This window comes from Triticum aestivum, chromosome 2A, assembly GCF_018294505.1.
Source record: "Triticum aestivum cultivar Chinese Spring chromosome 2A, IWGSC CS RefSeq v2.1, whole genome shotgun sequence".
NCBI classification, from domain to species: Eukaryota; Viridiplantae; Streptophyta; class Magnoliopsida; order Poales; family Poaceae; genus Triticum; species Triticum aestivum.
The window spans coordinates 213,948,196-213,972,298 of record NC_057797.1 but is presented as its reverse complement, the minus strand read 5'-3'; positions in this window follow the sequence as shown (position 1 = coordinate 213,972,298).

Below are 24,103 nucleotides of genomic sequence, written 5' to 3'. Positions count from 1 at the left end.
TTCATCCAGTCGATCGGCTTCAGTTAGCAGCAGTAGCGAAGGAATCGCTCGATCGGGTTCAGTTAACAGCCATCGATCGATCGCTCGGGTTCAGTAACGCGTAGCCTGTAGTGCAATCGCTCGGGTTCAGTTAGAGCCCAACGCCTCGCACACACGCGCGTACGTGTACGAGAGAAACACGCATCGCTCGGCCCCCGACCTCCCACCGTAACCGGGAACTCCCCGAAATTTTCCTCCCCCTTGCTTCTACCACGGTTTTTTCTGTCATGGACGGCCCAAAGAATGTCATGCAGCTACGTCTCCGGCCCGCCCAGGACGAAAAGCCCATTTTCTGTCATGATTTTTTGTCATAGAAGTAGGAGCCCACCACATCTATGATGATACCGGGTTTTGTCACAATTATCGTCATAGAAGTGTCATCTGTATGACAGAAAAAATTTCGTTCGGCCCAAAATGTCACGGATGTGTCTTTTTTTTGTAGTGACTACTGAAAAAGAAGGTAAGGTTCCCATTGCACCTTTCTTTCCACCACCCCTTTGTCCAATCTTCCTTGTATAATAATAAATCGACTTAATTTACTTACCTTCTGAACCGGTTTCACTTTAATTTACTTACCAAACTTCAGATCGAAATATAAGGTAAATCATGGGCAGAATTTGATGATCATTTATTTACACAACTGCATTATTATAGAGAGGTAAATCACAAGCCGACGTACTGAAGATTTATATCCCGTTGCAATGCACAGGCATTGTTCTAGTATATTTCAAAAGTATTTTGTTACAAACTAGACAAGGCGAGAAGTAAAATAGTCCCGCCATAGGCCGGCGTGAACTTTGTCCTCCACCTTCTTAAGGCAATGAGACCACAATGTGAAATCTGTAATGATACCCTTGGTAACATCATGGGGTGAGACATCTAAATCCCTAAAGGTTTTAGCATTACGAGCGTCACAGATTTTCCAAATGATAAGAAGAAGAATGAAAGGCCACACTGACTCGGGGAGACCTAGGTGCCCATGGGAGACCCAAAGATCTGCAAAGGGGGCTGAGCAAGGGTGTAGATCAATGGCATCCCAATGGCACGAGCTGCCGAACAGTGGAAGAAAAGGTGTGCCCGGTCTTCGAATGTGGCCACGCATCGGGGGTAGGCGGCGGAGTAAATGATGGACTTGCAGTGCAGGTTTTCCCGGGTGTTGAGCCGGTCAAGGTAGAGGAGCCAATCGAATAAGAGTAGGGTCGGCCAGCTGAGAAGCCATCGCGTCATAGGCGCCCTTGGTGGTGAAGACAGCGCCATTAAGCAGGGACCTGACGTTGGGGGCACCCGACAGACTGACATCCTGCAAGGCTGCAATAGTAATCTCAAGGAAGCAAGTTCATTGGAAGTAGTTAAGGTTAGCCGGCTATGCAAGCCCAGATCAATCCCATCCATCATTATAGTGGCTACAAATGCACTAGGCTTTGTATGGTGTGTAAACAGTGCTGGGAAAGCAATGCACAGGGGTTCAAAGAGAACCCAACGATCTAACCAGAAGAAGGTGGATAAGCCGTCTGTCGGTGTCAAACCCGGCAGATCTCGGGTAGGGGGTCCCGAACTGTGCGTCTAAGGCGGATGGTAACAGGAGGCAGGGGACACAATGTTTTACCCAGGTTCGGGCCCTCTTGATGGAGGTAAAACCCTACGTCCTTCTTGATTAATATTGATGATATGGGTAGTACAAGAGTAGATCTACCACGAGATCAGAGAGGCTAAACCCTAGAAGCTAGCCTATGGTATGATTGTATGTTGTCCTACGGACTAAAACCCTCCGGTTTATATAGACACCGAAGAGGGTTAGGGTTACACAAGGTCGGTTACAAAGGAGGAGATACACATGTCTGTATTGCCTTGCTTGCCTTCCACGCCAAGTAGAGTCCCATCCGGGCACGAGACGAAGTCTTCAATCTTGTATCTTCATAGTCTAACAGTCCGGCCAATGGATATAGTCCGCTGTCCGGAGACCCCCTAGTCCAGGTCTCCCTCAGTAGCCCCTGAACCAGGCTTTCAATGACGATGAGTCCAGCGCGTAGTATTGTCTTCGGCATTGCAAGGCGGGTTCCTCCTCCGAATACACCACGGAAGAATTTGAATACAAGGATAGTGTCCGGCCCTGCAAAATAAGTTCCACATACCATCATAGAGAGAATAATATTTCCACAAATCCAATTTGCTGACTTGTTTTGGCAACACGACATTATGTCACGGCACGGTGATTATTCGAACCGTTTCCTTTAACTAGCCCCGCACATAACACGAGGCAGTTTTTTGACACGTCTTGTCAAAGCAGAGATCGTGTCCCCTTATCACGGGATTCTCATCACTACGGGTGTGGGTAACCCAACCGCGCCATCGATTACGGCGCTTGGGGGATAAGCGAGTTTTACCAGGCTAATGGGGACGCATAGTTTCGTCCGCCCATATAAAGGGATAAGGATTTACCTTTTCATCCATGCCTTCTTCCTCCTTTGCTCATCCATCTTCGCACACTCGAGCTCCAGCGCCCAAGTTCGCATTTCCCACCTCGACCTTATCCAACCATGTCCGGAGCGGGAGGCAGGTGGATGGTCTCCTCCGTCACGGAGGGACACGTCAAGAAGCTGAGGAGAGCCGGATACCTGCCCGACGACATCGCGCACCGGCTTCCTGACGAGGGGCAGCTCATCCCCACCCCCAGGCCCCATGAGAGGGTAGTGTTCCTTACCCATTTCCTCCGCGGACAGGGATTCCCTCTCCACCCATTCGTCCGGGGGCTCATGTTCTACTACGGCCTGGATTTTCACGATCTGGCCCCGAACTTCATCCTCAACATCTCGGCGTTTATCGTCGTGTGCGAGGCCTTCCTCCGCATCAAGCCCCACTTCGGCTTATGGCTGAAGACTTTCAATGTCAAGCCGAAGATAGTGAGCGGCCGCCAGGCGGAGTGTGGAGGCGCCATGGTGGGCAAGATGCCCAACGTCACATGGCTCGAGGGCTCCTTCGTGGAGACCATAAAGGGGTGGCAATCGGGGTGGTTCTACATCACCGAGATGCACGACCCTAAATGGGTAGCGGCCCCCGAGTTCCGATATGGCTTCCCCACACGGCTCACCTCCTGGCAAGAGAAGGGCCTGTCCTGGGGTAGTTCGGGAGAGCTGACCGAACTCCAAACATGTATTCAAAACATGGTGAACAAGAAGCTCAAACTCGTCAACGTAGTCCAGGTCATGCTCAACCGCCGGATCCTCCCGTGCCAACAACGGGTCTTCAACTTGTGGGAGTTCGACCCGGCACAGCATCGAGCTCTGAACAGGCTCTTCGACACAACTCACGAAGATGCCTAGAGGGTGCTATTCAAGAGCGCCGAGGTTCCCCCTCCCACCACTGAGGATCATGGATTTAGCGCAAAGCGCCAAGCCAGCGCGGTAAGCTGCTTTACCTCTTACAGGATACTTGTTTTTCATAGTTTGACACCATGCAGGATCTAAACTCCCGTACCTTTGACAGGACTGGCAGGAGACGGCCGTACAGATCAACTGTCCGGCTCCTTTGCCCGAGGGCCCAGCAGACGCTCTCCTGGCGAAAATGCTGACTCCGGCCCCTTACACAGTGCTGGAGAAGACCAAGAAGGCCAAGGGAACCCGAAAGAGTTCCCAATGCTAGGCGTCATCGGACTCACCGTTCGAGGACTCTACGACGCAATCCTCCCCCGAAGACGAGGAGGAGGAAGGAGATTCTCCCCCTCCAGACGGGGGAGACAAGAAAAGGAAGGCCGCCCCAACTGGGGAGGCCGAGGGGTCCAAGAAGGGAAGGACTCTCCTTCCGGACAGCTCTACCACCGCCGCGGACGGCGAAGATGAGTGGCTGCCCAGGGCCAAGCCCCTGGGGAAGTCGTAAGTATTCAGATACCAGAGTAACTCATAGCATTCCTTTGTCGCACTACTTCACCTAACGCCGAATATGATTATGCAGGTCGCCCCGAACCCGTATCGATGTATCATCGGACGGCTCCCTGGGCTCGTCGGGTATGGATAGTGATCCAGTTCCGATCGCCACCTCCCCTCATCCTGTGGACGACGCTGAGGTGATGTCTCAAGAGGCACCGGGTCAAGGGGAGACAGTCCCGGAGGCGCCTCAAGGCAGCCTCCCGGACTCCGGGAGCAGAGGGGACAAGGCCCCTGAGGGCTCCGAGTTCGGCCCTCAGCCGAACACCGCAGCGGAACCTCCAGTGGTTCCGAACTCGGGCAGGCGGCCTCCTTCTAAGAGGGGCAAGACGCCTGTACCGGTGACCTCTGTCCATCCAAAGGCGCCGGACAATCTGCTGGAAGCGCTTCGCAACGCTTCCATCGACGAGGAGCACCGCACTATTATGAGTGCGGTGATCCAGAAGGTTCAGTCCGCCTAGAGCGGATTGACTGAAGCCTGTGCCAGCCTTCTAACAGGCTTTGAGGTAAGTGTTTAAAATATAGGAAAAATATTACCGCATAGACAGTAGCCCCTGATGCTCTGTTCGGTGTTCACAAAGAAAAGCCGAACAGAGGATCAAACAATATCGCAAGAGTCTAATATAAGTACGTCAATATGCATATGCAGGCTTCGCTGCTGGCGTCCGCCGCACTGACTGCGGAGGTTGCCGTACTGAAGCAGGACCTTAAAGGGTCCCAGGACGAGCTCGGCCTTGCCAAGAGGCAGCTCGAGGAGAACAAAGGTAAGTAGTACCTAGTCTATGGAGATGTATAAAAAGAATGCGATTGCAAAATGACAGGATCATCATGAATTTGCCAGGGGCCACGACCGAAGTGGCGACCCTAACGCAAGCGTTGTCCGAGGTCGAAGATAAAGCGGCCAAGGAGCGCACCAAGCGAGAAAAGCAAGAGGCTCGGGTGGGCGAGGTGCAGCAAGAGCTCCAGGCTCTCGTGACAAAGCACGAGGCGTTGGAGGTTGACTCGAAGACGCGGGAGTCTGAGCTTGCCGCGGCCCTTGAGAGCGCAAAGAGTGCCAAGGCCGAAGCCCAAAAGGCCCTCTAGGAGATCGACACGATGAAGAAAATAGCAGCGGGTAAGGCATTCTATATGCAAAGCAAGCATGTAAAAGTAAATTACCGATTACTTACCCGAATCCGGAGCTCTCCAGGAGCATTCGCAGATTTGCCCCTATGCATCCCGAATGCCGCGAAGTTTTACTGGGCCGAGGATGGAAGCTCGACAGAGAAATTGTTCTAGGCCCAGTATACTGGGACCGAACACCCAGTGTCTGTGAGCGGCCAGCTAAAGCAGCTGGTCGAGCTGCACAAGGCGGCCGAACAGGCCATGAAGGGCTTTATAGTCCGGTTGTGGCCTGGCGACGCCCTTCCGAACAGCTACTTCGGCCTGGTGAGGCGGCTTGTGGATGCCTGTCCACGGCTGGATGTCGTCAAGCGATCCGTCTGCATTGAAGGTGCACGTCGGGCTTTCGCCCGTGTGAAGTTGCAATGGGTCAAGCTAGACGCCGTGAAGCTAATCAAGGAAGGGCCGCCGGAGGGCAAGGAGCATCGCCACCCTAAGATGTACTACGAGGGTATTCTGCAGGGTGCCCGTCTCATAGCGGACGAGTGCACGAAAGATGTAATATTTGAGTGAAACTTGCTCGTGTGATCCTGTATTTATGAAAACTTGTTCATATGCGCTATGCAATGCTTATTTGAATTTAAAATATTGCCTTCTGTTTTTCTGTTTATCCAATCTGAGAGATGGCTAGTCCTCAGCTTCTGCCCCCGTGCCCCGAGTGCTGGGGTGTTCGGGATAAACCTGAGCACTCTTGTTCCCATTTTTGGGTCCTTCGAGGGAGGCGCTCAGCACAACGAACAAGGCAACCGGACTAATAATGCTTTATCACTCTCACTTAGCCATAGAATTCTATAATTTTAAATTTCGGTGAAGCCCCTGGTATTCGGAAGGCCGAATTCGGGGCGCGATACATGCCTTTAAGCCGGACAGGGCCGGCCCCTCACTCTAAGCAGCATAAGTCTTTAGGGACTCGAAACCTCGCCGAACAGCAACCAGTCTCTCGCCTTATCATGACAGTCAGTTTTAGCTTTCTCTACTGAGGTGCTCAGCCCAACAGAACTGGGGCACAATCGCAGTAGTTCTCCTAGCGCTACCTTAGCCGATAGAGCGGAACGTAAGGTACCAAAACATAGGAGCCGGGCAAACCCAACATTTGACCAAAGACATGATTCAGAGCTGATGCATTTAATGCTATAAGTTCGGGGTGCTGCACTTGTGAAAGTGTTCGGACTTTTCACACCATATTGTGGGGTATGTAAGCCCCTGGTGTATTGGCTGTACCAAAGTGTACGGTTGCAAGGCGTCATTAATGAACACACACACACACACACACACATATATATATAACAAGAATGCAATAATAGTCGTAATGTTATGCATTGTTTATTCGAAAAGGTGCGTTAAAGCAGAATGATACAGATAGTGCGATAAGCAAAAAGTAGGACTATGTCCCTTCCAAGGGCAAGCTGAGGAATAGTATTAAAGCAAGTATTTCGCTCGTTATCGTAATCCACCTGGGAATTCTGTAGCTTTCCGCCTCCTTGGTTGCTGCATCATGTGTTCAGCAATCATGCTGCCGGACAGGGTTTCCAGAGATTAAGGTCCTGAAAAAGAGAAAAAAAACAAAGCGGGAAGCCCATAGTGTGGTTTAAGCCGCGTCTTGGGGCGTGCCGCAGTTGTGCCCCCCTCCCCACCTGTGCCCATGGTATTTTTAGTGCGTAAATATGTACGCGTGGCATGAGTTTCGTCATTTGGCTGGGACTGGGGTGGGGGCCGCATTGCTACGCGAGCTCAGATCGTGCCAGGCGGTCTGGTTGCCGATTACTCCGAGCGCGCTTGAAGGTGTCCGGGTCTTGAAACGCCGAACTGGTGGACTGCCTTGAAAGGCTACTTTGCGCTTCTGCTGCGAGGGCCGCAGTGTGCTCCTCCGTTTGGAGAGAGCGCTATGTGTTTCCATTAACTGTAATAACCCCACGAGGTCCTGGCATCTTGAGCTTGAGGTATGCATAATGCGGTACCGCATTGAATCTCGCAAATGCGGTTCGCCCGAGCAGTGCATGATAACCACTGCGGAACGGGACTATATCGAAGATTAACTCTTCGCTTCGAAAGTTATCCGGGGATACGAAGACCACTTCCAGTGTAATTGAGCATGTGCAATGGGCCTCTACACCTGGAATGACGCCTTTAAAGGTTGTTTTTCTAGGTTTGATCCTTGAGGGGTCTATACCCATTTTGCGCACTGTGTCCTGATAAAGCAGGTTCAGGCTGCTGCCGCCATCCATAAGGACTCGAGTGAGGTGAAATCCATCAATGATTGGGTCTAGAACCAGTGTGGAGAATCCGCCATGACGAATACTAGTGGGGTGGTCCCTGTGATCGAAAGTGATCGGGTAGGAGGACCATGGGTTGAACTTTGGGGCGACTGGCTCCAACGCATATATGTCCCTGAGCGCACGCTTCCGCTCCCTCTTGGGGATGTGGGTTGCGTATATCATGTTTACCGCCCGCACTTGTGGGAGAAACCTCTTCTGTCCTCCGGTGTGTGGCTGCCAGGGCTCCTCCTCGTCATCGCTATGTGGCCCCTTATCCTTGTTTTCGGCAATTAACTTGCCGGCCTGCTTGAACACCCAACAATCCCTGTTGGTGTGATTGGCTGGCTTGTCTGGGGTGCCGTGCATTTGACACGAGCGATCGAGTATACGGTCCAAACTGGACGGACCCAGCGTACTTTGTTTGAATGGATTTTTCCGCTGACCGGGTTTAGAGCCTTTGAATCCGGCATTGACTGCCGTATCCTCAGGATTATCGCTGTTAATGCGGCGCTTATGTTTGTTGCGACGTGACCTTCTATTGCCATCCTTGGTATCTGAAGTACCATGGTTCTTTGACATATTGTTACTGCGGGCTAGCCAGCTGTCTTCTCCAGCACAAAAGCGGGTCATGAGTGTCGTGAGGGCTGCCATAGATTTCGGCTTTTCGTGAGCAAGGTGCCGGGCTAACCACTCGTCGCGGATGTTGTGTTTGAAAGCTGCTAGGGCCTCTGCATCCGGACAGTCGATGATTTGATTTTTCTTTGTTAGGAACCGAGTCCAGAATTGCCTGGCTGATTCTTCTGGCTGCTGAATTATGTGGCTCAAGTCATCGGCGTCTGGTGGTCGCACATAAGTGCCCTGAAAGTTGTCGAGGAATGCGGCTTCCAGATCTTCCCAACAGCTAATGGACTCTGCTGGCAAGCTGTTAAGCCAATGCCGCGCTGGTCCCTTGAGCTTTAGTGGGAGGTATTTGATGGCGTGTAAGTCATCACCGCGGGCCATGTGGATGTGGAGGAGGAAATCCTCGATCCATACCGCAGGATCTGTTGTGCCGTCGTATGATTTAATTTACAGGTTTGAAACTTTCTGGGATTTGATGATCCATTACTTCGTCTGTGAAGCATAAGGGGTGTGCGGCACCTCTGTATTGGGCTATATCGCGACACAGCTCGAATGGGTCTTGCCCACTGTGTTCAGCCCGAACGGATTTACTTTTACTGTATCCGGCGTGACGTTTATCGTCTCGCATAGTGGCGCGCCCTCGTGATCCGTAGATCGATCTTGCATGTTTTGCTTTGTCCTCCAATACGTCTCACAGGTCTGGCGTGTTTTTGAATGGCGTAGGGGTGCGGGCTGAGCTTTTGGCTGGAATGCCTCTCTATCACGGCCACGAGGTGGCCGATCAGCCGTGTCATACGCTTCTTCCTCCAGTCGAGGTAGCAACCTGCACTTTGGGTAACTCTTGGAGGGGCGCTCGAGTTTATATTCCTTGGACACAAGGACTTCAGTCCATCTGTCAGCTAGTAGATCTTGATCAGCTTGAAGCTGTTGTTGCTTTTTCTTAAGGCTATTTGCCGTGGCCATAAGCCGGCGTTTGAAGCGCTCTTGCTCGACGGGATCCTCTGGCACGGCAAATTCGTCATCGCCGAGGCTTGCCTCGTCTTCGGAGGGGGGCATGTAATTATCATCCTCCGCTTCTCCATCTGCCGCTCTCTCAGGAGGGCTGGCTCCTCCATCCTCCTGCTCTAAATCTTGCTGGAGGGGGTTGTTGTTGTCTTCGGCACTATCCGGAGTGTTATTACCTCCTGTGCCGGTATCACCACTTTTGCTTTGGCGGGACTTAGAGCGGCGCTGCTGACGTCGGCGTTTAGGTTGCTTCTTGGAGGGGTCATCATCCGATGTCTCGTTGTCATTGCCTTCTTTGGGTGTATCCACCATGTATATATCGTATGATGAGGTGGCTGTCCAGTGCCCTGTGGGCAGTGGTTCCTCTTCGTCTCCCGCATCGTCGTCCATAACATCGATATCTTCGGAGTCGAAGTCGAGCATGTCGGTTAAGGCATCGACAATGGCTACTAAGTGGGTGGTGGGTGGGTCGCGAATTTCTTCATCGTCCGCATCCCAGTCCTGCCGGACATAGTTCGGCCAGGATCCTCCTGACAAGGATAGAGACCTTAATGAGTTCAGTATATCGCCGAAGGGCGAGTGCTGAAAGATATACGTGGAGGTAAACTCCATGATCGGTGCCTGAGGGAGTCCTAGATTAGGGGGTGTTCGGGTAGCCGGACTATACCTTCAACCGGACTCCACGACTATGAAGATACAAGATTGAAGACTTCGTCCCGTGTCCGGATGGGACTTTCCTTGGCGTGGAAGGCAAGCTTGGCGATGCGGATATTCGAGATCTCCTACCATTGTAACCGACTCTATGTAACCCTAACCCTATCCGGTGTCTATATAAACCGGAGGGTTGTAGTCCATAGGCAATCAACTCCATATACAACAATCGTATCGTAGGCTAGCTTCTAGGGTTTAGCCTCCTTGATCTCGTGGTAGATCTACTCTTGTACTACCCATATCATCAATATTAATCAAGCAGGACGTAGGGTTTTACCTCCATCAAGAGGGCCCAAACCTGGGTAAAACATCGTGTTCCCTTCCTCATGTTACCATCCGGCCTAGACGCACAGTTCGGGACCCACTACCCGAGATCCGCCGGTTTTGACACCGACATTGGTGCTTTCATTGAGAGTTCCTCTGTGCCGTCACAATCAGGAAGGATGCCTCCTCCCGTCTTTAAAGACGACGTCGTTGCTAAGGGAGCCTTGGCTGTCGGCCAAACCCTCCGGCTAGGTGGTTTCCTCATGACCGCCTGTTCGGCTGTTGCGTCGACGGTGACCTCTCGGGTCATCAAAAGCAACCTACACGTCAGCTCGGAGCTCGTCGAGCAGCTAGATCCAATGGAGCTCTCTTCCGTAAACGAGCTCTTGGATCGCATCGCCGCCCTGGGGGTCGCTACGGATTACGACCAGGTTGGGCTTAAACCCGATCTAAGAGAAATTAACTCTCCCCAAGTCACCCACCACGTTGCCGTGGTAGAGACGTAGTGCGGCGACCCTTCATCTATTTTAAGGACTAGCTACGTCCGAATTCCCGACCCCTCCAAGCTGGATACCCGCGGAGGGGAGATGTAACTCAAGACCTGAGCTTAGGATCAGGCAACGGGCCAGATTCACTGGACAACATCCAAGAATCTAAACTTCAGAGTTCGGAAACTCTTCGGCCTCCGAATCTTGGATTGGGTGACGTTTCAGATTCAACGACACCCGCCCACCCAATCATAAGCGATCTCTCCCAAATCAGGCAGAGGACCGAGGAAACAGTACATCATTACTGGGCCGGATTCCTCCTGGTTATGAACAGGATAAAGGATTGCCGCGAGGAAGACGCAATCTCAATTTTCTGCAGTAATTGCACGGACAAGGGAATCCTTAACGCTGTAAGTCGTCGTGATATCACACGCTTCACTGACTTGGCGTCCATAGTACAAAAATACTGTGCGATGGAAAGCGCCTGGAAAACCAAAATAAATTTTTGGGATAATCCGGCCTTGAATAGTAATCCCGTCCGAACTAAGAGGGTGCATCATCACAGGACACCCGGGATAAACACCAAAAAGCCAAAACCCTCTACAGGGCATGGAACCGTACTGGAAAGATGGCTTGATGGACCCTGTAGAATTCACAGTACAGAGGACGCCACACCAACTCACAGCCTTAGAGCATGTTGGATACTCCGGCAGGTGGCCAAAATCGGTGAGGACCTCTTAATTCCGGAGGCCGCAGAAAGCCAGCCCAAGGACACCAGTACCGTTCTCATAGTCTTCGAGACTTTCGCATCAAACAATGTGCGAAAAAGAACACTCTGCAGCCTCGCCGAGGTCTATCAAGTTGCAACAATAAATCCATGGAGCAACACTGCCATTACCTTCAACGCAAGTGATGAACCTAGATTCTGAACAGCCCGAGCACCAGCCGCATTGGTCCTCAGTCCCATAGTGGACGGCTTTTGCCTCACCAAGGTGCTCGTGGATGGAGGCAGCGGACTGAACCTTATTTATGAGGAAACCCTTCAAAAAATGGAAATAGACTGGAACCGCGTCGAGCGAAGCAGCACAACCTTTAGAGGAATAATCCCCAGCCGGGAAGCGCGCTGCACAGGAAAAATCACACTAGATGTGGTGTTCGGCACGCCGGATAATTACAGGTCCGAAGAAGTCACGTTTCAGGTGGCCCCGTTTCAGAGCAGATATCACGCTTTACTAGGGCGGGAAGCATTCACAATCTTCCAAGTACATGAAGCTTAATATGCCCGGGCCGAATGGAATTATCACTCTAGCTAGTGATCCGGACATAGCACTCCGCACCAAAAACAAGACGGCCGCATTAGCCCTTGAGGCACTATCCGAAGCCTTAGCGGCCGAGGAACTGACTGCGCTGCGCTCCACAGTTAACAGGGATGATGTGATACTCGATAAGAGATCTAAATCCACATCCTTCAAGCCAGCTGACGAAATAGTCAAATTCCAGGTCCATCCAACGGACCCCAATAAAACAGCTTCCATCGGGGCACGACTGAACCCTGATGCAGACGCCGCACTGCAAGAGTTCCTACGAGAGAACTGGGACATCTTCGCCTGGCACCCTTCAGACATGCCAGGGATCCCACACAGGCTGGCCGAACACAGCTTAAATATCCTAAAAGGATTTAAACCTGTCAAACAAGCCCTTCGGCGTTTTTCCGAACCCAAGAGATAGGCTATGGGAGAAGAGCTAGCCAAGCTATTGGAGGCCGGATTCATCAGAGACATAAAACATCCGGACTGGCTAGCAAACCTGGTGATGGTACCAAAGAAGGACAAATCCTAGCGCCTGTGTGTCGATTTTAAAGACCTTAACAAGGCTTGCCCAAAGGATCCCTTCCCCCTCCCCCGTATCGATCAAATTATCGATGCCATCGCAGGACACGATTTGTTGTGTTTCCTCAACGCATACTCCGGTTACCATCAAATCAAGATGGCAGAATCAGACCAAGCTGCAACAGCATTCATCACACCATACGGCCCATTCTGCTTCAACACAATGCCCTTCGGGCTGAAAAACGCCGGTGCGACATATCAACGCATGATCCAGACATGTCTGGCAAACCAGATTGGCAAAACAGTGGAGGTGTATGTGTTTGATGTGGTCGTCAAATCAAGACATGTCGAATCCCTAGTAAACGACTTGAGGCTTACATTCGATAACCTCCGAAAATATGACATCAAGCTCAACCCAGAAAAATGCGTCTTCGGCGTTCCAGCCGGAAAGCTCTTGGGCTTCATTGTATCCGATAGAGGAATTGAAGCAAACCCAGCCAAGATCCGAGCTTTGTCACAATTGGATGTCCCAAAGGACCTTAAACAAATACAAAAATTAACTGGGTGCGTGGCGGCTTTAAGCCGCTTCATCTCCCGCTTGGGAGAAAAGGCACTACCCCTTTATCGCCTCCTTCGGCGCACCGAACACTTCGAGTGGACGGATGCTGCCACGGCCGGACTTGATGAAATAAAAGCCATATTGGCAACAAACCCAGTCCTGGCCGCGCCAATCACCGGCGAACCAATGTTATTGTACATTGCAGCAACACACCAAGTTGTCAGCGCAGTGCTCGTTGTCGAGCGGGAAACGGACGGACACAAATTCCGCCTTCAAAGGCCGGTCTACTACGTGTCCACTGTCCTTACTCCATGCAAATCACGGTACCCGCATTATCAAAAGATTGCATACGCGGTATTCATGGCATCCCGGAAGCTACGACACTACTTTCAAGAGTGTTCCATAACAGTAGCCTCGGAAGTGCCACTAAACGATATTATCAACAACCGCGATGCAACGGGCCGGATTGAAAAATGGGCCATCGAGCTTCTCCCGTTCGATATAACCTATAAGCCACGGCGAGCTATTAAATCGCAAGTTTTGGCCGACTTCATCGCAAAATGGACGGAGGCCGAGCTCCCTAAAGAGTACGGCACATATTCAAACTGGATTATGCATTTCGACGGCTCCAAAATGTTGGCCGGACTAGGGGCCGGCGTCGTCCTGACGTCCCCCACAGGAGACACGGTCCAATATGTGCTCCAGATCATGTACACGGATTCCAACAATGCAGCCGAATATGATGCCCTCCTACATGGCCTCCGGATAGCAGTATCCATGGGTATCCAGCGCCTAGAGGTACGCGGGGATTCAAACCTCGCGATATCCCAAATAAATGGAGACTTCGATGCCAAGGACCCAAAAATGGCAGCTTACCGCGACGCCATCCTAAAAATGTCAGCTCGGTTCGAAGGGCTGGAGTTTCACCATATAGACCGAGAAAACAATCAAGTGGCGGACGTCCTAGCACGCATCAGAGCAAAACGCGATGCAGTCCCCCCCAACGTCTTTTTGGAAAGATTGTTCAAGCCATCCGTAGCATGGGAGGGGGAACCCGCAAATAACAGCCCGAACCCAGCCGCACCACTCGACGCCGAACAATCTGACACAATTGGAGGCTCTGCCAACGAAATTACACCTTCAGCCCACGTAATAATGGCGGTTATCGCCCCGTGGACAGAACCATTCCTAGCCTACCTTACTAGGCAGGAACTCCCGAAGGACCAAAACGAGGCCCGCTGCATAGTGCGGCGATCTAAGGCCTACAGAGTCCATGAGGGAGAACTTTATAAGAAAAGCACTACCGGAGTCCTTCAAAGGTGCATCTCTGAAGAGGAAGGGCAGAACCTCCTGGCTGAAATTCATGCCGGACTCGGTGGTCACCACACCGCTGCTCGGTCCCTTGTTAGCAAGGCTTTCCGTACATGCTTTTACTGGCCGACGGCCCGAGCAGACGCTCAGGACCTAGTCCAACGATGCACTGGTTGCCAACTTTTTGCCAACCAAAGCCATATGCCACCCACCGCACTCCAAACTATACCCATCACCTGGCCTTTTGCGGTCTGGGGGCTTGACATGGTCGGACCCCTTAAAGGTGGAACCCATAGGAAAAAATACTTACTGGTCATGGTGGATAAGTTCACCAAATGGATAGAAGCCAAGCCTGTTAAAACGGCCGAATCCGGACCTGTGATAGACTTCATATCCGGGGTTGTACACCGTTATGGCGTCCCCCACAGCATCATAACCGACAACGGTACAAACTTTACCACCGACGAGGTAAAACTCTGGTGCAAAAACATGGGCATCAAGCTCGATTATGCTTCCGTCTATCACCCACAAACCAACGGCCAGGTCGAACATGCAAATGGTCTTATCATGAGCGGCATTAAACCCAGACTGGTGCGGTCCCTCAAGGAATCTAACACACACTGGGTAGAGGAGCTCGACTCCGTGCTATGGGGGCTGCAGACCACGCCAAATCGCACCACCGGGTACACACCATTTTTTATGGTGTACGGCGCAGAAGCAGTTCTGCCCTGCGACATAATTCATGACTCACCTAGAGTGCGCATGTATGAAGAAAGAGAAGCCGAGCTCGATCGGCAGGACAACTTGGACGCCTTGGAGGAGGAGCGCGATGTGGCAAAAGCCCGTTCCGCATTTTATCAACAGCAGGCCCGAAGATATCAAAGCAGAGAAGTACGGGCCAAAAATTACAATGTTGGCGAACTAGTTCTATGCCTGCCGGATAAGAAAAAGGACAAACTCAAGCCCAAGTGGGAAGGTCCATTCATAATCGACCAAGTCCTGACTGGCGGGGCGTACCGCCTGTGAGATGCGTCAAACAACCGACTCGAGCCGAACCCGTGGAACGCCACCCGTCTCTGAAGATTCTATGCCTAGCGCCGGACTCTGTGTTCGTCTCCTTCCTCTGTCCATCCCGTTTTGTATTTTTCTGTCTTACATTTCTCTCCTTCCCACTTTTTTTTTCTTTCATAGCCCTTAAAGGCTCATCTAGTGACGCGCCACTCGCGCTCATTAAACCTGGGGGCTTCTTTAACAGAAGCTTATTTATACGGGCTTCACGCCCAACACATGCGTCAAACTTCCGCATGTACCTTTTTTCTTCACCATTATATGCATCGATATGACTTAAGTTCTGGCCAAGCTGGGTTGCCTGGCTCCTGTGCTTACCCCTACGTTCCCGGTTGTTCGGCTAGGCGGTAAAGGGAGCACCTCTGTGATTGTTACTGCCGGGTCAGCCGGATGTGTACCTCAGACTGGGTGAACCGAAAGCTAGCGTTCTTAAGGGAATATTCAGTTGGTGAAATAAAAGATGATCTTTTTACTCATTTTGTGCACCCCCAGATGCTTTTTTCTGCGTCTCCTCACGCAGTCCGGACATGCACCTTAGGGCATGCCTCCCAGCGAAAGGAACCCTTAACGAAACTATTCTCTCTGGAAGATGTTTCTTACTAACCATGTAATATAACATAACTAGTTGGGCACTTGTCTGATAAAGCACTGATGACCCCTACGCCTGGTCTCCACGCATACCCCGGTTCTTATATAACCGCTAGGGTATTCGGACACACTCCGGACCGTTAGGTCCCGAGGTTGAAGCGAAAAGGTCGGCAACGACAAACGATCTACAATCCGTCTAGAAGGCATTACACATGTCAATTCAAAATTACACAGTCATTCTGACTGATTGTATTCCTCTTCTATACCATCTAACAGGCTGTCTAATTTACAGTCCTGTTGGGAATACTTCGCGGTCAACTCTACTTGGCCGTATACTAAGCTTACAGGGATCTCCTTCCCGTCAGGCCCCACTGGTCCGACCTCGGCCATGTGGTTTGGGTCAGACTTTGTAAAACAGGTCTTCACCATGGCCCAGGCCTCCCTAGCGCCTTGTCGGCAGGCCGATATCTTCCACAACCGGAAGCGCCACCGAGCTCCCTTCAGCTTCTCCGCAAGCTCTCCAAGGCCCTCGGGCACGGAGTGGGCAGGCCATAAGGCTTGGGCAATACCCCGCATCGTCTGCCGAATTCGCTCGTGCAGTTGCAAGAGTTCGGGAAGAAGGTCACCCGTAGAACCGGGCATCTCCTCTGCAGGACGACCTGTGAGCATACCTACAGACATTACTCTGTTAGTCGACTTCCTCGCCGAACTTTTTTCAAAGTTCGTTCAAGCACTTACTAAAAATGCTGCGTCGAAGCCGCTGATTCTCCTTCGTGGAGTCCGACAGCTGGCCATGAACATCTTTAAGTTCGACGTCCAGCTTGGTGTTGGCATCCTGAAGATCATTCTTATCTCGCCTCACCTTTGTCAACGTACTCTCACCGGCCTTTAGCCGGCGTAAGAGTTGTTGCTTGTCCGGATCGAGTCCGGCGCCATCTGCAATATGATTTGTCAGATTTGCACCCACACCACACAATACTAATCTTTCGAAGTGTATCTTACCTGAGGGGGTCTCTTTGGGCTCCCCTGCTGCGGCTAGTGCGGCCTCTAGTTGGGCCTTGCACTTTTCCAGCTCCTGGGACAGTACGGTATTCTTCTTTGTAAGAAGCTGCAAATTAAATGATCCTTAAATCAGTTGCTCTAACTGCTTCAAGTCTCGGGGGCTACTGGCATATATATATTTAACCAAAATTTTCTTACCCGTATGTCTTTTACATACTGCTCTGTGGCTCTGGCTAAACCATTTTGAGCGGCACGGAGGTACGCATCTCCCGAATTAAAGGCATCTAAAGCCTCTTGGGAGAAACAAGCGTCGCGTAGAATTGTCCGGCGACGCCTGTGGTTCATGGCACTCTCCACTTCAGAATTTGTGGCAGACAGCCTGTCTGCATCCTCTGTCGGAGGAGCGTCCGGTGCGCACCTTGTGCTCACCTCCGCTTCCTGGCCAGACGTTCGAGCCTGGCTGGTGGAGGCGCAATTGGCAACCTCTCCGGATGTAGTCCGGCGAGGTCTCTTCGTTCTGAAGATAGCACGAACGTTAATATGCCCTCACAGAATAACTCCAGGGAAACAGAGGGTGCACTATACCTTTGCGCCAGCATCTCAGTCCGGATTGCCCCACGGGGCCCTGCGGCCTCTCGTTGGCTAGCCGCCGCAGGTTCGGCCTCCTGCCTCAGAAATCTCCCCTGCAAAACACGGTTGTCGTCAGAAACACCGGGCTACGTGAGGGTGGAATCTCTTTCAAGGGAATAAGACCCCGGTTTCTGTCACCTGGGAGGCCGGGATTAACCCTGGGTAATCCGCCGTAATGGCTACCAAGGTATTGTCCTTGCTTAGCTGATGGAACACCCCGTCGATAAGCTCCACCGATATGTCCGAATCCTCTTCGGAGTCCAGATTGAGGGACCGTTCTGGGTCCTCGGGCTGTGGAGGGCGGCTGTTTATATCCTTTACCTCCTGTCGCAGTTCCTGCATTGAAGTCGTTAGACTACCTATCTAACCATGGGAGTATAAAACAAACGGGCAAGCACAATTGTTCACTTACCCAACTTGGAGGATCGTACATACTGAATCCGGCTCGCGGGTTAACGCAGAGGAATTCCTCCTTTTCTCCCTTGTATAAAGAGGATAAGATCTTTACTAAGGCGGCGGCTGAGGCCGGCCCCTTACGACCGTAACGTGTGGCATCATCCTCCCCGTTGAAATCCCACATGGGGTGGCCTCTATATTGAAGCGGCTGCACCCCCCGCATAATGCATGCGGCCATGACTCCAATCATGGTTAGTCCAGAATGAGCCAACAGTCTTATCCGGCCCATCAGGTAAAGGACGTCTCTGTCGCTTTCTCTCTGAGAGCTCCATGGACGCCATCTCAAGCGTTTCTTCAATGGAGCACTGTTGAACTCAGGGAGACCGACCCGGATAGGGTCCGGTAGCGGGACGTCATCTATGTAAAACCATTCCGAAGGCCAGTCCTTGGATGCCTTCTTTGGGGTTCCGGATAGGTATCCGGTCCCGGCGATGCGCCATACTTCAGCTCCGCCCACTTGGTATATAAACCCCTCTTGAGAACGGGGAACCAGGCAGAATAACCTCTTCCACAGCGCGAAATGAGCCTCAACGCCTAAAAATAGCTCGCAAAGGGCGATGAAACCCACAATATGCAATACGGAGGCGGGCGTAAGATTGTGCAGCTGGAGGCCGTAGAACTCCAGAAGCCCACCGAGAAATGGATGAATTGGAAATCCCAGTCCCCTTATTAGATAGGGGACGAGGCACACCCGCTCTCCTTTAGAAGGATTGGGGGTGCTCTCCGCTTGTTTTCCGCCATTGTAGGTGGCGAGACCGGCTCGGACCGGGACCATGTATGCCTGAGGGAGAAATCCCTTGGCCTGAAGCGACACTAACTCGCTATGCGGGATGGTGCAACTCTCCCAGTCCCTGGGTTTGGGACCGGAGGGGCGAGGGGAGGAGCTGCGACGGCTGGTCATGTTGGAATGGACCTTTGCTGGAAGCGCTCTGATGATAACTCGCGGAAAGGAGAAGATGTGGTTTGGACCTAAATCCCCATCCCGTTAAATAGGCGGCTCGTTTATAGGGCTAGGGGTGTGGATGTAAAAACGTCTCGGCTTTTCGCATTCGTTTGACATGTGGAAGACGTCCATTATTGGGCGTGGAAGCCGAGGAGCACTACATTACAAAAATCGGACATTATTCCTACAGGTACACAAGATTTGGAGAAGAACCCTCCTTGCAATGCTGAACAATCTGCGCGCCGGACTCGTCGTCATTGAAGCCTGGTTCGGGGGCTACTGAGGGAGTCCTGGATTAGGGGGTGTTTGGGTAGCCGGACTATACCTTCAACCGGACTCCAGGACTATGAAGATACAAGATTGAAGACTTCGTCCCGTGTCCGGATGGGACTTTCCTTGGCGTGGAAGGCAAGCTTGGCGATGCAGATATTCAAGATCTCCTACCATTGTAACCGACTCTATGTAACCCTAACCCTATCCAGTGTCTATATAAACCGGAGGGTTGTAGTCCATAGGCAATCAACTCCATATACAACAATCGTACCGTAGGCTAGCTTCTAGGGTTTAGCCTCCTTGATCTCGTGGTAGATCTACTCTTGTACTACCCATATCATCAATACTAATCAAGCAGGACGTAGGGTTTTACCTCCATCAAGAGGGCCCGAACCTGGGTAAAACAACGTGTTCCCTACCTCCTGTTACCATCTAGCCTAGACGCACAGTTCGGGACCCACTACCCGAGATCCGCCGGTTTTGACACCGACAGCGCCCAATCATATTCGATAGGAACGGGCGTAGGCGGTTCGGAGTCCGTGGCCGGAGAAGGATCCGGCAGTTTAACAACACGGCTCTCGTGCAACGTAAGGTCGATGTTCAGCTCGATCGCCGCTAAGGGTAAGGCCTCCACGGCGGGGTCCATCCACCCGTCCGCGGAAGGCGCAACTCGCTCCGAATTGAGGGTCGGAGCGGCTGCTGGTGCGATCTCCTTAACACTGTCCGATGGTAGAGCTAAATCGTACTCATCATGACCGTGTGACGCATAAGGCAGAGGCCCGAATCTGTCGAAGATCAAGTCTCCACGGGTATCGGCTGTGTAGTTTAAGCTTCCAAACCTGACCTGGTGGCCAGGGGCGTAACTTTCAATCTGCTCCAGATGGCCAAGCGAATTGGCCCGTAGTGCGAAGCAGCCGAACACGAAGATCTGTCCAGGGAGAAAAGTCTCACCCTGGACTGCATCGCTATTGATGATAGTAGGAGCCATCAAGCCTAACGGCGATGACACAGAGGAACTGTCAATGAAAGCACCAATGTCGGTGTCAAAACCGGCGGATCTCGGGTAGGGGGTCCCAAACTGTGTGTCTCAGGCGGATGGTAACAGGAGGCAGGGGACACAATGTTTTACCCAGGTTTGGGCCCTCTTGATGGAGGTAAAACCCTACGTCCTGCTTGATTAATATCGATGATATGGGTAGTACAAGAGTAGATCTACCACGAATCAGAGAGGCTAAACCCTAGAAGCTAGCCTATGATATGATTGTATGTTGTCCTACGAACTAAAACCCTCTGGTTTATATAGACACCGGAGAGGGTTAGGGTTACACAAGGTCGATTACAAAGGAGGAGATACACATGTCCGTATTGCCTAGCTTGCCTTCCACGCCAAGTAGAGTCCCATCCGGGCATGAGACGAAGTCTTCAATCTTGTATCTTCATAGTCTAACAGTCCGAACAATGGATATAGTACGGCTGTCCGGAGACCCCCTAATCCAGGACTCCCTCACCGTCCCCAATGGTCACACACGATATCTCACGAAGAGAATTAAGGTGTCTGAAAATAGCATGACCAAGGAAGGCGGTATTTTTGCATGGCCCTATATGCATTGGAGAATGGCTGAGGAGCCAATCCTTCCGAGGAAAAAGAGGGGAATGCAAGAATTTGAATGCAAAATTCAACATAAGGCAAAAGTTTTGTGCTCGCAAGTTTTTGACCCCAAGACCACCAGCAAGTTTGGGCATACAGACTCGGTCCCACGCGACCAGACACTTACCCCTAGATAAGGAGTCATCGTTAGACCAGAAAAAAATCCTCCTACGCTTGTCTATCTCCTTGAGGACACACATGGGCAGGGAGAAACACATCATAAAGAATTGACAAGCATCATCCCGTCGAACAAATTCTTGGCGACATCAACTCCGGGAGAATTACTCGCTCTAAATCTCGTTTGGCTAACTTTTGTGAGCATTACCCATTCATCTCTAGTACGAGTATATGAAGGTTGATGAAGCCCTCGAAGACCCCGATTGGGTGAATGCTATGCACGAAGAACTACACAACTTCGAGAGGAATCAAGTGTGGACATTGGTTGAAAATCCCAAGGATGAACAAAATGTCATCCGGACCAAATGGGTGTTCCGGAACAAGTAAGATGAGGATGGACAAGTCATACGCAACAAGGCTTGTCTCGTTTCCCAAGCTACACTCAAGTCAAAGTTATGAACTACGGTGAGACCTATGGCCCTGTTGCTAGACTTGAGTCCATTCACATTTGACTTGCTTATGCAAGTCACCATGATATCATTCTATATCAAATGGATATTAAAACTGCTTTTCTAAATAGTGAAATTGAGGAAGAATTTTATGTAAAAAAAACCTCCTGGCATTGTTAATCAAAAGAAACCAAACCATGTTTACAAACTTCACAAAGCTCTCTATGGTCTTAAACAAGCCCCAAGATCTTGGTACAAATGCTTGACAAAATTTCTTATAGAAACAGGCTTTGAAATTGGTAAGACTGATTCAACCTTGTTTACTAAGAGAGTGAATGGTGAATTATTTGTGTGCCAAATTTATGTTGATGATATTATCTTTGGCTCCTACTAACCCTCTCTTTAGTGAAAAGTTTGGAAGGTTGATGTCGGAAAAGTATGAGATGTCTATGATGTGTGAACTAAAATTCTTCCTTGCTCTACAAATCAAGCAAACTCGGGATGGTACCTTTGTCTCTCAAAAGAAGTATACCAATGATCTATTCAAAAAGTTCAACATGCAAGAAAGCAAAGGTATGAAAACACACATGCCTACCACCGGACATATTGACTTGACAAAGGATGGCAAACCCGTTGATCAAAAGGTTTATCGATCCATGATTGGTTCATTCCTATATCTATGTCCCATCCTGTCATTATGCTAAGTGTGTGCATGTGTGCACGCTATCAAGCGGCACCAAAAGAGTGTCATCTTAAGGCCGTGAAGAGGATTGTGAGATACCTTATACATACACCAAACTTTGGCATTTGGTATCCCAAAGGATCTTCTTCAAACTTGTTGGCTATTCCGATTCGGATTATGCCGAAGACAAGGTTGACAGAAAATCCACTTCGGGTACATGTCAATTCATTGGTAGATCTCTCGTGTCTTGGTCTTCCAAGAAATAAAATTCAGTATCTCTATCCACTGTCGAAGCGGAATACATTTGTCGCAGGATCATGTTGTGCTCAATTACTATGGATGACACAAACTCTCAAAGATTATGGGATACATGTGAAACATGTGGCATTACTATGTGACAATGAGAGTGCTATTAAGATTGCACACAATCCCGTGCAACATTCTCAAACTAAGCATATTGAGGTTCGTCACTATTTCATTCGTGATCATGTTGCTAAAGGTGACATTGATCTTAAGCATGTTCGTACCAACAAACAATTGGTAGATATCTTCACTAAGCCTCTTGATGAAAACATGTTTTGTCACTTGAGAAGTGAGTTGAATATCATTGGTGCTTCCAATGTGAACTAGACACTCACTTGGATGCATGCAAGGGCAAGAGCTTGATGCGGCTTGAACTACGTCGGTATTTCCCCAAAGAGGAAGGGATGATGCAGCACAACTAAGGTAGGTCTTTCCCTCAGTGATGAGACCAAGGTAATTGAACCAGTAGGAGACCCACGCAACACTACGTGAATGGAACCTGCACACAAATAACAAATACTCGCAACCTGACGTATTAAAGGGGTTGTCAATCCCTTTCGTGTAACGGCGCCAGAAATTGGCAAGTAGACGGGATAAAAATTGTGATAGATTGGTAAATGCAAATAAAATTCAGCGAGGTATTTTTGGATTAATAGATCTAAAAATAAAAGTAAATAAAAATAGATTGTGAAGGCAAATATAATAAAGAAGAGACCCGGGGGCCCTAGATTTCACTAGTGGTTCTCTCGAGAAAAATAGCATACGGTGGGTAAACAAATTACTGTTGGGCAATTGATAGAACTTCAAATAATCATGAAGATATCCAGGCAATGATCATTATATAGGCATCACGTCCAAGATTAGTAGACCGGCTCATGCCTGCATCTACTACTATTACTCCACCCATCGATCGCTATCCAGCATGCATCTAGTGTATTAAGTTCATGGAGAAACGGAGTAATGCAATAAGAACGATGACATGATCTAGACAAGATCTATTTATGTAGAAATAGACCCCATCTTGTTATCCTTAATAGCAACAATACATACATGTCGGTTGCCCTTCTGTCACTGGGATCAAGCACCGTAAGATTGAACCCATCACAAAGCACCTCTTCCCATGGCAAGAAAAATCGATCTAGTTGGCCTAACTAAACCGAAGATTCGAAGAAGAAATACGAGGCTATAAGTAATCATGCATATAAGAGATCAAGAGACTCAAATAACTTTCATGGATAAAAACATAGATCTGATCATAAACTCAAAGTTCATTGGATCCCAACAAACACACCACAAAAAGAGTTACATCAAATAGATCTCCAAGAGAACATTGTATTGAGAATCAAGAGAGAGAGAGGAAGCCATCTAGACACTAACTACGGACCCATAGGTCTACAATGAACTACTCACGCATCATCAGAGAGGCACCAATGAGGATGATGGACCCCTCCGTGATGGTGTCTAGATTGGATCTGGTGGTTCTGGAACTTGCGGTGGCTGGAATTGATTTTCGTTGAAGGTTTCTGGAATATTGGGGTATTTATAGAGCAAAGAGGTGGTGCGGGAGGCCACCGAGATGGTGGTTTGTGCTCCCCTCAGAGCTCCCCTCAGGTACTTTCTTGGCCCAACAAATTGATTTCCCGCGAAGTAAAAAACAAGCAAAAAACAGCAACTGGCATTGGCACTATGTCAATAGGTTAGTCCCAAAAAATGATATAAAATAATTGTAAAACATCCAAAAATGATAATATAACATGGAACAATCAAAAATTATAGATACG